The following is a 14,823-nucleotide window of genomic DNA, read 5'->3' as shown; positions in this document are numbered from 1 at the left end:
CACAATATACTGCATTTAAATTTCATCAATCCTGTAGTCTTCAGTCCAAAACCACGCTGACTCAGGTGACATCAAGGAAATGTCACCCAGCTCCCAGTGGAGTTCCCTTTTAGCCTAACACCCGATCATAGATTTACTTTGAATTACAGTAATCATAGTAACTGCATCCCTTCCATAGCATGCTATTTACTCAAGCTTCTGTTGAAATTTCAATTTAGAAAATAAGTGATAGCATCAGAATACTTTTATCTCAAATAAAGCAACGGAGAAATATCTGTAATAGTCTCCATTTGTCCGTAACTGAACAATAATTAAACACTTACCCTGCAGTGTCACCTAACACACTCTCCCCACTGTCTTCCCTCATTGTCCCACTCTTCTGAATTAATCAGAGTGGCTGCCCTGAGGACACACCACAGCACTGATGAACAGAGGTTGATTTAAGGCTGATAACGCTGGATCAGGGGCATGCAACAGTCACCCCCTAGCCCAGTGCTTCTCAAATGGTGGGGGGGCGCCGTGAGTTGTCAGGGGAGGGAGGGGGGGGGGGGGGGGGGGGGCGCGGGTGGCAGCGGAAAAAATTCTGTATCCAAGGGGGGGGCATGACAGAAAATAATTGAGAACCACTGCCCTAGCCTGTCTCACAGAGCATACACAGCTATAAACAGCACCTGAAAAGTATTTAATCAAAAGATTGCAGGCTCCCTATCTTTCATGAATAACATTAAACAAATAACATTATACAAACAGCTACAGGGGATGTAGAAGATGTTTGATGTTACAGCAAGGCTTCTCTGAATCCAGATCTCTGAATGAATTCATATGAGGGTCACATGTTGTGATAACTTATGGCTATATTTAAAAAAATATATAATAAAAAAAAAAGAGAAATTGATAAGTTCAAACTTCTGCATATAGAGTTCTTATGGTTAAAGCGGATACGAGTAACATTTAAATATCTTTTAAACAACCTCATGTTTCCTCTGATAATCATAAATTACCTTTAACAGCAAACGAGACCATCAGTGCAAAGAAAGACGTTTTTATATAGTTTTTATTACTGCTTTTGGTCTGGTCGCACACCCAGTCCGATTTTCGGTTCGCTCGTGCAGGCTCTATGGTCACATATCCGTATTGGTTGCAGATTTCAGTGTGGCGCTGCAACGCGATTTGAGAAGCCTATCCCTCCAGGTGAGGGAAGGGGAGCGGGAGCCTTGTTTGAGACAGTTATTTGTCGTCATAAATGACTGATAACGGGGCTGAACCATCAAAGAAAAAAAAGAGAATGCAATGAAGAAAAGCGAAAAGGGAGAGTGAGTGATAGGCGGGCGGGAGGACGTTGCCAAGCAACGTGTATACAATTTCACGAGAGCGAAACTAGACTGCTAAATGAATGAGCGGTTGGTACTAACACAAAGTTTGCTTTGCTTCACCATCATCAGATAACCATTATCTGAAATAGTCATTATTTACATCAACAACACAAACACATTACCTCATCGTGATCCATAGTCTACTAACTGCCGTCTCTCATTCATTCGCTTTCTGTGAGGACACAGCTCCGTGAGAGAGAGAGTAGTTAGGTGACGCTGCTGAATCAACTCATTGCAAGCAGGTGTGTGTACTGACTGGCATTAGTTGATGCAGTGTCAAAACCACTCTCACGGAGCCGAAAAGAGTCCTCACACTTTCAACACACGAACATGCACTATATTGCGCCCTTCTCAGTCCACGCTCACGCGCCTGGCACGAGCATTTGCGACAGCGGGCGTCGTAAAAATACTACCGCTTTTGTCCAAAGGGGACGCCAACGTGCCATCTTACTCGTAGTGCCTTTAAGTGTAAAGCATTGTCACTTTTGTGTGTGTGTTTGTGCAGCACCAATAGTATCTAGCTGCACACATACACGAGCACAGGTGCGTACACACACACACACACACACACACACACACACACACACACACACACACACACACACACACACACACACACACATCTATCCAGGGTGTCGAGTCAGTAACAATGACGGCAGAGTGATGTAGTGACCTGCAGCTCAACGGTACCCAATTTGAGGTGAGCTACACATAGGTTGCGTTCCGAATCGCATACTCTTTCTTTTTTCTATTCTACATACTACATCCGACGATAAGAAGAATCTAGTTAGGATGCAGTAGGCATACTATTGGGACATACTTTACTCTCTTATTTCATCATAACATTGCGCCTTGATCTTGCCTCTTGCTTTTATATCCGTCGCATCCCTGTTTGTTTTCATATGGAGGCTTCGTCGATGTTACGTCACTTCACGTGCGCACTGGATTGTGGGTCAGAATCGCCCAAATAGGATGCACTTTTCAACACTAACAATCTTGGCCGCATGAAGTAGGACATCCGGGTACTTCTAACCATCCTAAATCTGGCCATAACAATCGGGACATCCTAAACCTTTTTTCTACATACTATATAGTATAAAGTATGCGATTCGGAACGCAACCATAGTCACTCTTAGTTCAGCAGCTAACTGCTCATTTTACAAACAAGCTAAAAGGAGAGCTTGTCTTAACTAACATTACATAGGCGACAACATACATCTTTTCGAGTTTTGTGGCCGCTTTTTGTGGGGATTTAGCCATTTCTCTGCCAACCTCTTCAAATGCAAATGCTCCATCAAAACAAGTTCCCCCTGGCACTATTTTGCAAGGACACCGTTGCTGCTACCTGGGCTTAGCGCTGCCCAAGACAATTGTGATTGGTTTAAAGAAATGTAAACAAGCCAGACCATTGGTTGCCCTCTGTTTCAGAAGTGATGAGTGCGTAGTTGTAGTGACTTCACTTCTGCTGTCCCATAAAGGGCTGGGATAATGGTTGTCCCAACAACAGGAGTCATGACGACAGACAGCAGCATGACTAAATCATTAGTTGGGAGTCGGTGACAGACAGGGGTAAGTGATATCCTAGAGGGTAAATGTTCACCTGTCTATTTATACATACTGTCTCCAGAAGCACCACTGTCTTCAACTTAACAGCATCCACTCACTTTATTAATCATACAGTCTGTTCTGCCCATTTATGTACGGCAATTAATGAGTCACGGACCGAGTTCGTCAGTGTGGATTGGAAAGCAAATTGGTGTTAAAGGTGTCAACATGTCTGATTTGACTCATCCACTGGCACAGGTGGACATCAGGGGGTGTTTCAAGAAGCGGGTTTTGAGGCAACTCAGAGTTTGTTCGCTCTGAGTTAGTGGAAACTCTGGGTTTTCCGTTTCAGGAAGCAGATTCAGCGAGTAAGCCCTGACTGCAGCTCGCAGATCGAGGAGGGGCTCAATGTGGGTGGAGCTAAACGTGTGACTCCACCCGAGGAATGTGCGAGGCACATAGTCCATGACTGTAGGTTCTGAATGAAGTGTGGACGACCCAGAGTCACTGTTGGCAGGCCTGGGTTGATGCATAGATAGTGTGTCTATGTTCCCACAGCCCGTATGAGATAATATCCCCGTGAATTCTTCTCCATACCATAAGCTCATTCGTTAATATTCTCTAGTGGGAGGAGCGGAGAAGTTTTTTTTTCTTTTTTTTTGAGAAGTGGATAAGTGGGAGGATCAAGCATTTGTTTCTCCTGTTTCCATGGTGAATCATGTTATCAGCTATCCATTGACGATGGCTTTTACGCACATGCTCCACCCAGAGTGAACACGCTCAGAGTTGATTAACCCAACGCTGATCCACTGTTCTAAAACCGATAACCCAGAGTTGACCAACTCAGAGTGCAGGATTAAACTCAGAGTTTGTTAACCCTGCTTCCTGAAATACCCCCCCAGAGAGAAAAGAAACTCTTTCTTCTTTCCCTCTCTCTCGCTCCCTCTCTTCCATCTCACTCTCTGTCTTCCCTCCTGCTTATAGCTCCTCAGCTCTTTGTGTTTAATGGATCGGCACAGAGGCAGCTGTGCGTCCAGAATGTCTTGTGGTCATGTGCTCCATTTGCTGCACTTAGTAAAGAACCCGCAGCACTGTGGGAACGCTGCCTGTACCCTTAACTCACAGACAGACAGAACAGGAAACCGCTTTCTCCTTTAAAGATGTTCCTAGTTCAACAAGTTTTACTGGTCAAAATAACAGAATGTTGAAATACTTTGTACCGAGCCACATTCAGTGTCACACTCTTCAGTAAGGGGGAAAAATAATGCACTTTGTAATTGTATTTCTTGAATGTGTTTAATATGGTTCTCTAAGAAACAGTTGTCTAATAAAATGATTCAGTTCGAATTATTATTCAAACATAACGCAAAGAGATGCAAACTATTGCTAAACAATATTTGAAGGTACACTGATGTTTCCGTGGAGATCCACATACAGTTCACGTCTTTGCGAGTGAAAGGTATTGTGGGTAACTGTATAGGTTGCAAAGGCTGGCAGTGCAGCCGACGCACAAGCCTCCTAAAATCTCAACAGCGTATAAGCATTCATATCCGGGGAACACAAATGTCTGTACCAAATTTTATGGAAATACTCTATACATCCAATCACTGTTGAGATATTTTGAAGAAAAAAACTAAAATGTCAATTTGCTAGAGGCACTAGAGGAAAAAGTCAGGGGATCTGACAGTCCACAGGCTCCATTTCCTGGATACCATGAATTATTTCTGTACAAGCAAATCGATTCCAAGAGTTGGTTAGTTGGAGCAACTTTAGTATTTTAAACTGTATAGCAAGTGTAACATTACAGTAAAATATTTTTTTTTCAGGTGGCTAGATTTCCTTTCCAGCACTCCTTCTTTTTCTCTATGTGTCTCTTCTGTTCTCGTACCTTTTTCTGTTCATATCATCCCCCTCTGATGGAGCTAATCAGACATCACTTGTCTGTAAGAATAGAGCAAGTGTTAATTCATCCAAACATACCTAATCATGCAGCTCATTTTGCCAGTGTGACAATTCTGAATGTGTGGCGTCAAATATATGGGCAAGGGTGAGCCGATTCTACCCACACACGCGTGTATACAATTCACGGAGTGGGACGGGCAATTTTCTGCTTCGGGGGAAAGTGAGCGAGTTTGAGGATTTGTGAGCGAAGGAGTGGGAAGAGATGTAGTGGACGATACCCAGAGAAATTGATGCAACTGCTGAGTGTGAGTAGATCATAAAATAAAGGGAAGGGGAGGAAGAAAGGCATACAGCAGAACAAGCATAGGGATTGTATGAAACACACTTCCTGATCAAACATGGTGTAAAAATGAAGGATGACTAACATTAATGGGGAAATGAGATAAGAGATTTGGATACGGGCCAGGAACACTTTAAGTCAGAGAGAGAAATGTGAAGTGGTGGCGCGTGGGACGAACGTGACTGACTGATTCTAGAGATTTTCAATTTCCCTGTCAGTCGGAGAAACTACACAGAGCAGCACAAAGGGGTTAGATCCATCCCAGAGAGTTAAACATGGTGGCATTACAGGCACATCCATGAACTTACCGGCGTGGATTTATAAAAGCTAATAGCGGCTTGTCACATTTTCAAATGTGTTTAAATGTTATGCCTGCGCGAGATAACAAAGCTGTTTGCCCTACTCTTAATGAGAGTGTCTGCACCCATAAAGCTCAGATAACGGGCAGTAAACGGTGACAATGATGCCTGTCCTCATTTTCAACAGCCCAGTGTATCCAAGAGAAAGACATACTGGACCATTTAGGCCTTCAGGAGTTGTTTCCTAAACTAGTTGTAATGCATAAAGTAGAGCACCCTTTATGTAGCAGAGCACACGGTTCTAATGTTAAGGATGGGTGGGATTGATTGGTGTGTAGCGAGCTTAAAACAGTGACCACAGAGTCCTTCTCTTACCTTAATCAAGTTTAGTTGCATGGCCATAACCATACCCTCGACGAGTATACATACATATTGTCATCACCACCAGCTTTCCCTAATCTTCAATTGGCTACAATCTATATTTTTTATCATAACAATGTATCAAATGACATGCTGTAAACAACAGGCAAGGAGTGGCTCCTACTGTCACCTGAACCTGCAGCTAACCCCATAGCTTTACAGAGCATAACAGTGAGTTTACAGCTCAATGTCTAGCGAAAGACAGGTAAGGTCTGAACCAGAGTGGCAGCAGTTCTGTATTGCAGTATTGAGCCGCTACAACTGTTGCTTCCTCCTTGATGAGTTAAAGCTACAATAGTGTTCAAAAATAATTTGCAATATGGATTTTCCGCTCCTTATGTCCTTTGTAATGTCATGTATAAAATGGTAAATTACATTGGTTTCTTATATGCTATCTGTAAGAACCGTGAACCACGAAATTAAGTAATAAATACTGTAGTGTCTGTTTGTAGTGTAGCATTGGTTCAGTTCTATTTCCTCCTACACGTCTCTTTCACACACACACACACACATGGCAGTAAACCTTTTATCGGTTTGCTGTGTGCACTGCATGCCGACCACAATGACAATACATTCACTATTTAACTCATGTGAGAGGACAAAGTAGAAACTAACCTGACCTTGAACTATACAATGTCCTTATAGAAAGCTCAACAATTTGAGCATCTCTAAAGTGCTCAGCCTTATATCCCGCTGCCCTGCGGCCATTTCCTGGATTAATAAAGCCACAGGGGTGTCTTGCACTGATGAAATCAGCGTCAGACTGGGGTGATTAATCTATGTAATTTTCGCTGACAGATAAAATGGCTCTGTTTAACCAGGCAAGGACAATCTGCTCCTCAATGTGCTCTGTAATGGTGTGTGTGTGTGTGTGTGTGTGTGTGTGTGCCTGTGTGTGTGTGCGCCTGTGTGTGTGCCTGTGTGTGCCTGTGTTTGAATGCATGCGTGCGTGGCCAGAATGCGTAAGGAACCAGTCTTTGTCAATGTTGATCAAATAAACAATTGTGTTTATAGAGCAGACCTCCTCTGCATGCATCAAAAGCATACACACACAGACACCATGAACCCGTCAACTTGCTACGCTGTCACACCATTTTGTGGCTCCTTACTTAGGATGGGATCAATGTTAATGCAACAGCTATTGGACAGCATGTTTGCTTTATCACTGCAAGAGTGAAACATTCACAAAACCCACACCAAGTTCACTAGAATAAAGAGGGGTTTTGAAGATTTTAGTATGGAAGTAAATGTGTGTCATCGGATTTTGAAAATAAAAAGCCATTGAATTTTAAGCACTGAATATTTATGCATTGAAATAACGTATCTGAATTTTTTGCCTCTGAATTTAACTCATTCAATTTTAAACAACTAATTTTCACCTTTATTTTACAATGTTCTCAAATTCAAAATCAAATATTCAACGTTAAAATATTCAACGTGCTAAATTCAACTGCAAAATCCCATGTATGAAATACAGAGTAAAACTTTGGGGACCAAAGGAAGAGCAATCGATCATAGATGCTAGATCGCGTTCAACAAAGAGAGCGAGTGGGAATATTTGCTTGTTGCCTTGGATACCCCTGACTGATGCAGGAAGGCAAATCAGGTTTTAGCCATGCATGTCAAACGGCAACGCAAGTAACGATGGTGCTTGGGTGAGTACAAACGTGTTTCTATATATAGCCATTATATTCTTCCCTAAAACCTGAAACCTAAAAACCTAAAACCAATCTATGATCGATTGCTCTTCCTTTGGTCTCCAAAGTTTTACTCTGAATTTCATACATGGGATTTTGCAGTTGAATTTGGCAAGTTGAATTTTTTAACGTTGAATATTTGATTTTGAATATGAGAACATTGTAAAATAATGGTGAAAATTAGTTGTTTAAAATGTAATGAGTTAAATTCAGAGGCAAAAAATTCAGATACGTTATTTCAATGCTGCAAAACATTCAGATATGTTATTTCAATGCATAAATATTCAGTGCTTAAAATTCAATGGCTTTTTATTTTCAAAATCCGATGAGACACATTAACTTCCATATTTAGGGCCCGAATCAGCGGGGGACTTTTTAAATCACGTTTGGAGAAGTAACTTAATGTATGTGTGCACAGTTACTGTATGTTAATGTAGTGTGCAGGAGAGAGAGAGACTAATTTGAGGCTCCTTGTGTAATCAGTCACACTCTACCTAAAACAACTTAGCCTGGTCCTACCAGACCATCGTACTTCATTTCATTTTTACAGACGGTCTGGAATCGCTCAATTGACAAACGTTAACTCACTTGAAGGCGGATGTCTGTTGAAGTTTAAAACTATTGGATCTGCCCAGTGTCACTCTGGATCTGCCAACCAAACGCATAATGTTTGGTCGTGATGTATGTCAGAGCCGGCTTCTGACTACAACTGAAACTGGCGCACGACGTCAACATCATCGTTCTCAGCCACTCCCTCTGTTCGCTGATTGGACCAGTAAAAATCTGCTGGAGAAAACACATGGACCCTGACTGACTACTGAAGGGAAATGAAAATTGAGCGGAAGAAGGTCGGTGCCAGGCTATAAAACCACCCTAATGAATGAGTTAAAATGATATATATAAATATCAAATAGAGGAGTATACAAAAGAACATATGAATGAAATAGGCAAGAATGGCTTTAACATTAACTTATGTATCTGTCTGAACGTGTTAACGGTCCAAACGTTTGAACCTCTCGCAAGACATACAAGCCGGCCACCCTATCAGCACTACACAAAACATGGTGAAATTCTACAGTCCGTGCACGCACTGAATGTCCATTTGTGCTGCATTTGCGGTAGATCTGGTCAGACAGTGTGACAAATTGTCCTGGTGTTTCCTGTAGGTGTATGTGTTCCAGGGGAATTTCCACGTGCTGCTTTTTGTTTTTGTGTTAACGGTTTCAAGAGAGAGAGAGAGAGAGAGAGAGAGAGAGAGAGAGAGAGAGAGAGAAAGCGAGAGAGAAACGGAGTGCGAGTGTGTTCTTTTAGTAGACATTAGACTGACTGTCATGTACTGTATATGCAGTAGAGATGCTAGAGATAGCCTCTGTGGTCTCTGGCTTTCACTCATTCCTCATAGTACTATCACAAACCAAGTCTTTATGTTCCCCGTGTTTGTAGCCACAGATTTAAAAAAAAAAAAAAAAGCCTGGCTGGCTGGCAAATATGATACAAAATCTGCGGTCAAACATGGTCCCTGTGGATAGTGTGCTTGAATTTACTGTTGAGGGGAGATAGGAGTTAATCCGCTAGCAAAAGAAGACAAAACAAAGAGTAGAAAACAGCTTCTGTTGGTGTTACTGTTCATTTGTTATATTGATTTATTTAAACATTTAGACGTGTTGAGTGGTGAATAAAACTGCAGCTCTGTCATAAAGAATTTTCAGGCTTGAATGAAACATGTACCTATCCACTCATTTCCAGTGATCTTATTCTGATATCTGAGGTTTTGGAGACCTGCCTATATCGATACTTTACGATATCATAATTATTTAGCCTTTTTTGCTTGGTGATGATATTACGTGTAAGGTTATAAAGGCTTAAGCAACACAGCAATCTAAAATTTAAAAGGGCAGAAAAAACAAAATTACAAAAAGGTTTAAATATATTGGAACCCCATTCTTCTGAACTGCTTTTAACGGTTTCAATACAGGAGTATATCAGAACTTCAACTCCTTCACACTCCATTTGAACGTTTAAAGAACATTTTTCAATTGAAATGCAAGAATGCATAAAGAAACAAAAAGTCCATAACATAAGCTGCCGGCAATACGGATATTAGATTGGTGAAGTTGCAGCTTTTGACTAGATTGCAATTTGGTAAGCGCACTCATGTCTGTCATGGAAGTTTATCCAGCGCAATAATGTGGTCACAATTTGTCCAATATGAATAAATATCTGCATTACAATATGACATGGAGCATAGCTTGATGTCGTGCTTGTTTGAGCATGATGCTCAAACAAGGCAGTTTGGACAGTACACTGTAGAAATGAGAGCACTGCGTCTATAGTGTACTGTAGGGATAATAAAGTGCACTCAATGTAAGTGCACTTCAGACACAGCACGTCTTCCCAACAATAGACTCCACAGGCTTCGGTCATTCCTGCTGAATGGCACTTGCTCAGTCTGCTTTCACAGCAAGCCCTGTGTCTTTGTCTGGTTATTGACTTCCTTTTTTTGAATTAAGAAAAGGAAAACCTCGAGCCTTTGATAATAGTGATCGTGTCAAGACGAAAAAGTTAATGGAAAAAAAAAGACATCAGCTTACTTCAACCGTTTTCATGTTTGCTGAAGAGCGACTGTGAATCAATATCTGTCCTTTGTAAACGTTCACTGTGTATACACCGGCCCATCCTGACCAGGCAAATCAAATCTCTGGTCATCATACCAATACAAAAGAGTGGTCTGATGTCTGGGGAAACCACGGCGCCCTCAGGCAGGACATTTAAGGATATTACTTCTTGGAGAGCAAACGAAAACGTAGAGAGAAGCGAAAGGACAGATAGGGAGAGAAAGGCCGTAGGGTTCCAGCAATTAGATGCAAACACAGGCACACGATTTGGGCAGTTTCGTGACTAAAGTCAAGAGGGCTCATCATGTGTGGGAGCAGTGCACAACATGGCGTTGAGTACTAATGGGATGGATTGTTGATGGGACAGGCTTTATGGCCAATCACATCATCCCGTCCCCTTTTAAAGCAGAAGACATTTTTCAAATGGCCCAGGATGAGAGACAAGGTCAACTTCCGTGAGGGAAAAACCTGACATGCATTTATACCACCTGAAATGACAGAAAGCCATGGAGGAACAATTGACATGCGTGTTCTGTTTACTGTGATCACATAGGGTTTTTGCATTAATGATGTGCCTTTTTGCAGTCGTGTTGACCTTTCTGGGCTACCGTAGGGCAAATAGTTCACGACACCTCACATTAAGAAGTAGCGCTGTAAATAGATGGCAAAACAACACATTAATGCGTGCATGCCCTTCAGATAAAGCGTAGGATGGTTGACCACGGATCATCCAATGACGGCTAGGTTGACCGCAGTATAATGACAGATAGAAAACGCCATTAAAGCCATGAGTAACTAACCGTGGCAACTACAAGCGTGTCCGGACATGTGCATCACGTTTGTATGTCCTCTGGAAACATGTCCATTGTGTTGTGGTCTATTTGGAGCGCTTTTTCTTAATGTGTTGCATTTGATCTATGTGTAGCTCTTTTTCTAAATGCTGTGCAAGTGTTGTCAAATTGATGAAGATGTTTTCTTTATTGTTTTGATTTGTTAAGTTGAAGTGCGTTGGGCTCTCAGGGGCCACCGTAAACCACAGGCTACTGTAAACTAACTGTTGATGACTTAAGGGCCACTCTGAGCCCTACAGGCATATGAAAGGGAAGTTATGGTTGCAGCCGTATCAGGCTATGATCAATCTTTTCTGCAGATGTCAAATGTAAGCAGCGAAACAACAGGCAGAGACTGAGCAGTCCTTCCGCAAGTAAAATCGATGTTTGTTGAGATCTGTCCCAGTTTCAGATGAAAACAGCGCCCTGCTATTTGACCACACAAATAATCATTCAGCAAACAGATTGGAATAAAGGAAAAAGAAAATATGTGTACACCATATCATGTGGCGCCTACCCAGCACTCTCAACCTGCACTTTATCGCTACATTAGAAGCTACAAAAAAAATGGCAAAAGGGTAAACCAATATCAATGAGCCTGCATTTGTGGTTTTTAAAGGGAAATAAACACCAGAGAAAGGGGATGGGGGGCCTATTGATGGGGGGCCTATTCTCCATGTTCCAAACTCTTTATTTTGCAATTTCAAGTAATCATATGCCCTCTTTCATTCAAAATGAACAAACTAACTGCAAAACAATATCCTCGCATGTATGGGTAGACTACTACTTTTTGTCATATTGTCGACTGACTCATCCAATGGCGATCATCTGCTTCTTCAGCAAAAACAAAAGGTGCTATCATCGCCTAACAGGACAAGAATCAGGTAATGAATAAAGACCACTTGTGAACTCCGGATGCTGTTATTGCACATTCAACAATGTAGCTGATAGTTGACAGAGGACTCAATAGCCTATTTCAACTTCAATCCCTTTATCAGTCGAAAGAGGCTCACACATAGCCTACACATACAAGCACGCGCACGCACACACACACACACACACACACACACACACACACACACACACACACACACACACAAACACAAATGCACGCACGCGCGCACACACACACGCACACACAAACACAAATGCACGCACGCGCGCGCGCACACACACACACACACACACACACACACACACACACACACACACACACACACACGTAATGTAGCCTGATCAATTCTTATAACGTTCAAGTCATACACTGAATCTCTCATCTCCTTAGAAAGTTGAGGCGGCGCTCTCAGAATAAAAGTGTTTGAACCAAAAGGGAAGAAGAAACAAGAGTCATGTGAAAGTTCTAACGGCCAACAGACACTGTAATACAACTTAAAGAGCGCACGCACAGGTAAGGCTATAGCTTTAACAGAAGAAAACGGAGAAAACAAAACCGCAGCTTTTTACCTAAGCGTCCAGACCGCGGCTCTTGCGCCCCTGGCAACCCCAACACCGCCCGCTGCTCACCTCCCGGCCTGGCCCATCACCGCAGAGGCAGGTACAGTCCAGAGAGCACGGGGAGCACTCATTACCCTGTCCACAGATGGAGAAACAACTGACACTGAGGAAGAGCGCTGATGAGGATGAAAAGAACAAGAAGAAAGACTGGACGCGTTAACTTCTCCAATGTGCCTTTTGTCCAGTTAGGTTACTGTGTCCACAGTCTCTGTTGTTTTCTTATTGAGTTTGTTTAGTTGTTGTTGTTTTTTCTTAAGATGTCTATGAAACACTTCTGTGAGTTAGATCCATAGATAGTATATAAAGATCTCGCTCGTGATGCAGTAGGCGTGACTGGCTCTAGTCGGACTGACTGAGAGAGGCTGAGCGGTCCGCTGGTGCGCCTCTGCTTTCCACACTTCTGGCAAAGCAAACAGAATATAGAGAGCAACTTCCGGTAGAAAGTTTCAAAATACAGCTAAAAAGGAGAAGCGTGGGTGTGTGTGTGTGTGTGTGTGTGTGTGTGTGTGTGTGTGTGTGTGTGTGTTAAAGGCATTCAAGACCTCAATTAAGACCTAATTGGCCTGTCTTGCTAAATAAAGGCTTATAGACCATTAACATTTAATCTTTCATGACTACACTATGACCTAAACAGGAAATAGGTTACAATTCCCTTGGAGAAATAAGGCAGTTGCATACTCAATAACCAGACACGGTGACTAGGTATATCCTACATTACATTTTATTTTATTCATTTGGACCATATTGATTAAGTAGCCCAAATAGAATTGACTTCCATTGCAATGTTGCACGACCTCCTTGGTAGCCTATATATCAATAATATGTTAATATATATTGAGATCAAGCCTAAAAGTATTGCATTAATGCACATGAAGAGATCTTTACTGTAGGTCTAGGGCTAAGAGTAGCCGTGCATAATAAAAGCTCTGATCCATATTTTGATATAGTTGGTTTGGTTGAAGAGATACACCAACAAAGGAGACAACATAACCATGGACATTTTATTGTGTGCCTTTTGCTTTACACCATTGTTTTATAGCAGGTATGTATTGCATGCATGCATTAAAGGTGCTGTAAGCGAAATGGTTGTTTTAGCTAACTTCCTGTCAGTGACTGCAGTTAGCAGTCTCCTCCCTCGTCCCTACGTCACCACATTAATGCACTGCGGTCTTCAAGCAGCGAGTTATCTAGCATCATCTCAGATCTGTGAGTGTGATAAAACATGGTAAAAACCATCAAAACAGACATTGGGAAGGATTTTTACCTGCTCCGCCATTGTAGGCGCATAAACATTCACCCATCTGTTGCTCTGCGCGTGCACCGGCAGTGAGACGGGTGCCAGTTTTAGCGTTCTCTCTTCTGATTGGATATCAGGTTGTGGGATCCCAGAAAAGTTCATTTGCCGATTACATGCAGAGCCAGTGACTAAGAGATCGGAGTTATGAAACACGCACACTGTATAAGTGATCACTGTATGAATAAAGAGCGATTTAACACTTATATTAACATAAATAAATCGCTTACTTCACCTTTAAGGAAATAAGAAAACGGCAACATGATATATAAACATCCCATCATGAGTGAGCAGAGCACGGGTATGTGAAAAATCTGCAACATCATCCGTGAACCCAGTGGAGCTGGCTCTCTGTTGGAGACAGAGGTTCATTTGTTCAGAAGGGCAGATTCAGTTAATTTCTAAAGTTGTCCTTTTCTGTATGATGTCATTGCAGAATGTTAAATAACTACCAAAATACCAGTAAGAGTCATCTGAGGCCAGAGGATATGAAGGTGGACAAGCTGCAGCTTCCATTGAAGAACATTTTTAACTCAAACCCTGTGCATGATTGCTATTATGCCTTTTACTTTGAAATGCCACTCTTTTATTTTCTGATATCGTTGTTCCTCAATTTAATTGACTTTACGCAGGTCACTGTCTGGCCCCTGCCTGCAACAGAATGTCACCCTGCGTTCTAGATCACATACTTTTTCTTTTTCCTAAACTACATACTAAAGTACAGAAGAGTTTTAGGGCCACAGGAGAGAAAACAAATCAGATAAGGAAGATTTTTCTTTTCATTATGTTGTAGAGAAATGTCAAGAATGAAGACAAATAGCCTACTCAAAAATTCTATTGGAGTTAGTGTGGCATTTATGTACTTTAAGTATAATGCAATTGACGTGCATGTATTGGGACATCCTAAATGTTTTTCTGGCATACTAAGTAGTAGGGAAGTATGGGGATTGGAACGCAGGGTTAATCAGTACTTGAATGTTTTTTTCTTTGCTA

This window comes from Ammodytes marinus, assembly GCF_949987685.1.
Source record: "Ammodytes marinus genome assembly, chromosome: 6".
NCBI classification, from domain to species: Eukaryota; Metazoa; Chordata; class Actinopteri; order Uranoscopiformes; family Ammodytidae; genus Ammodytes; species Ammodytes marinus.
This window is presented reverse-complemented; position numbering follows the sequence as displayed.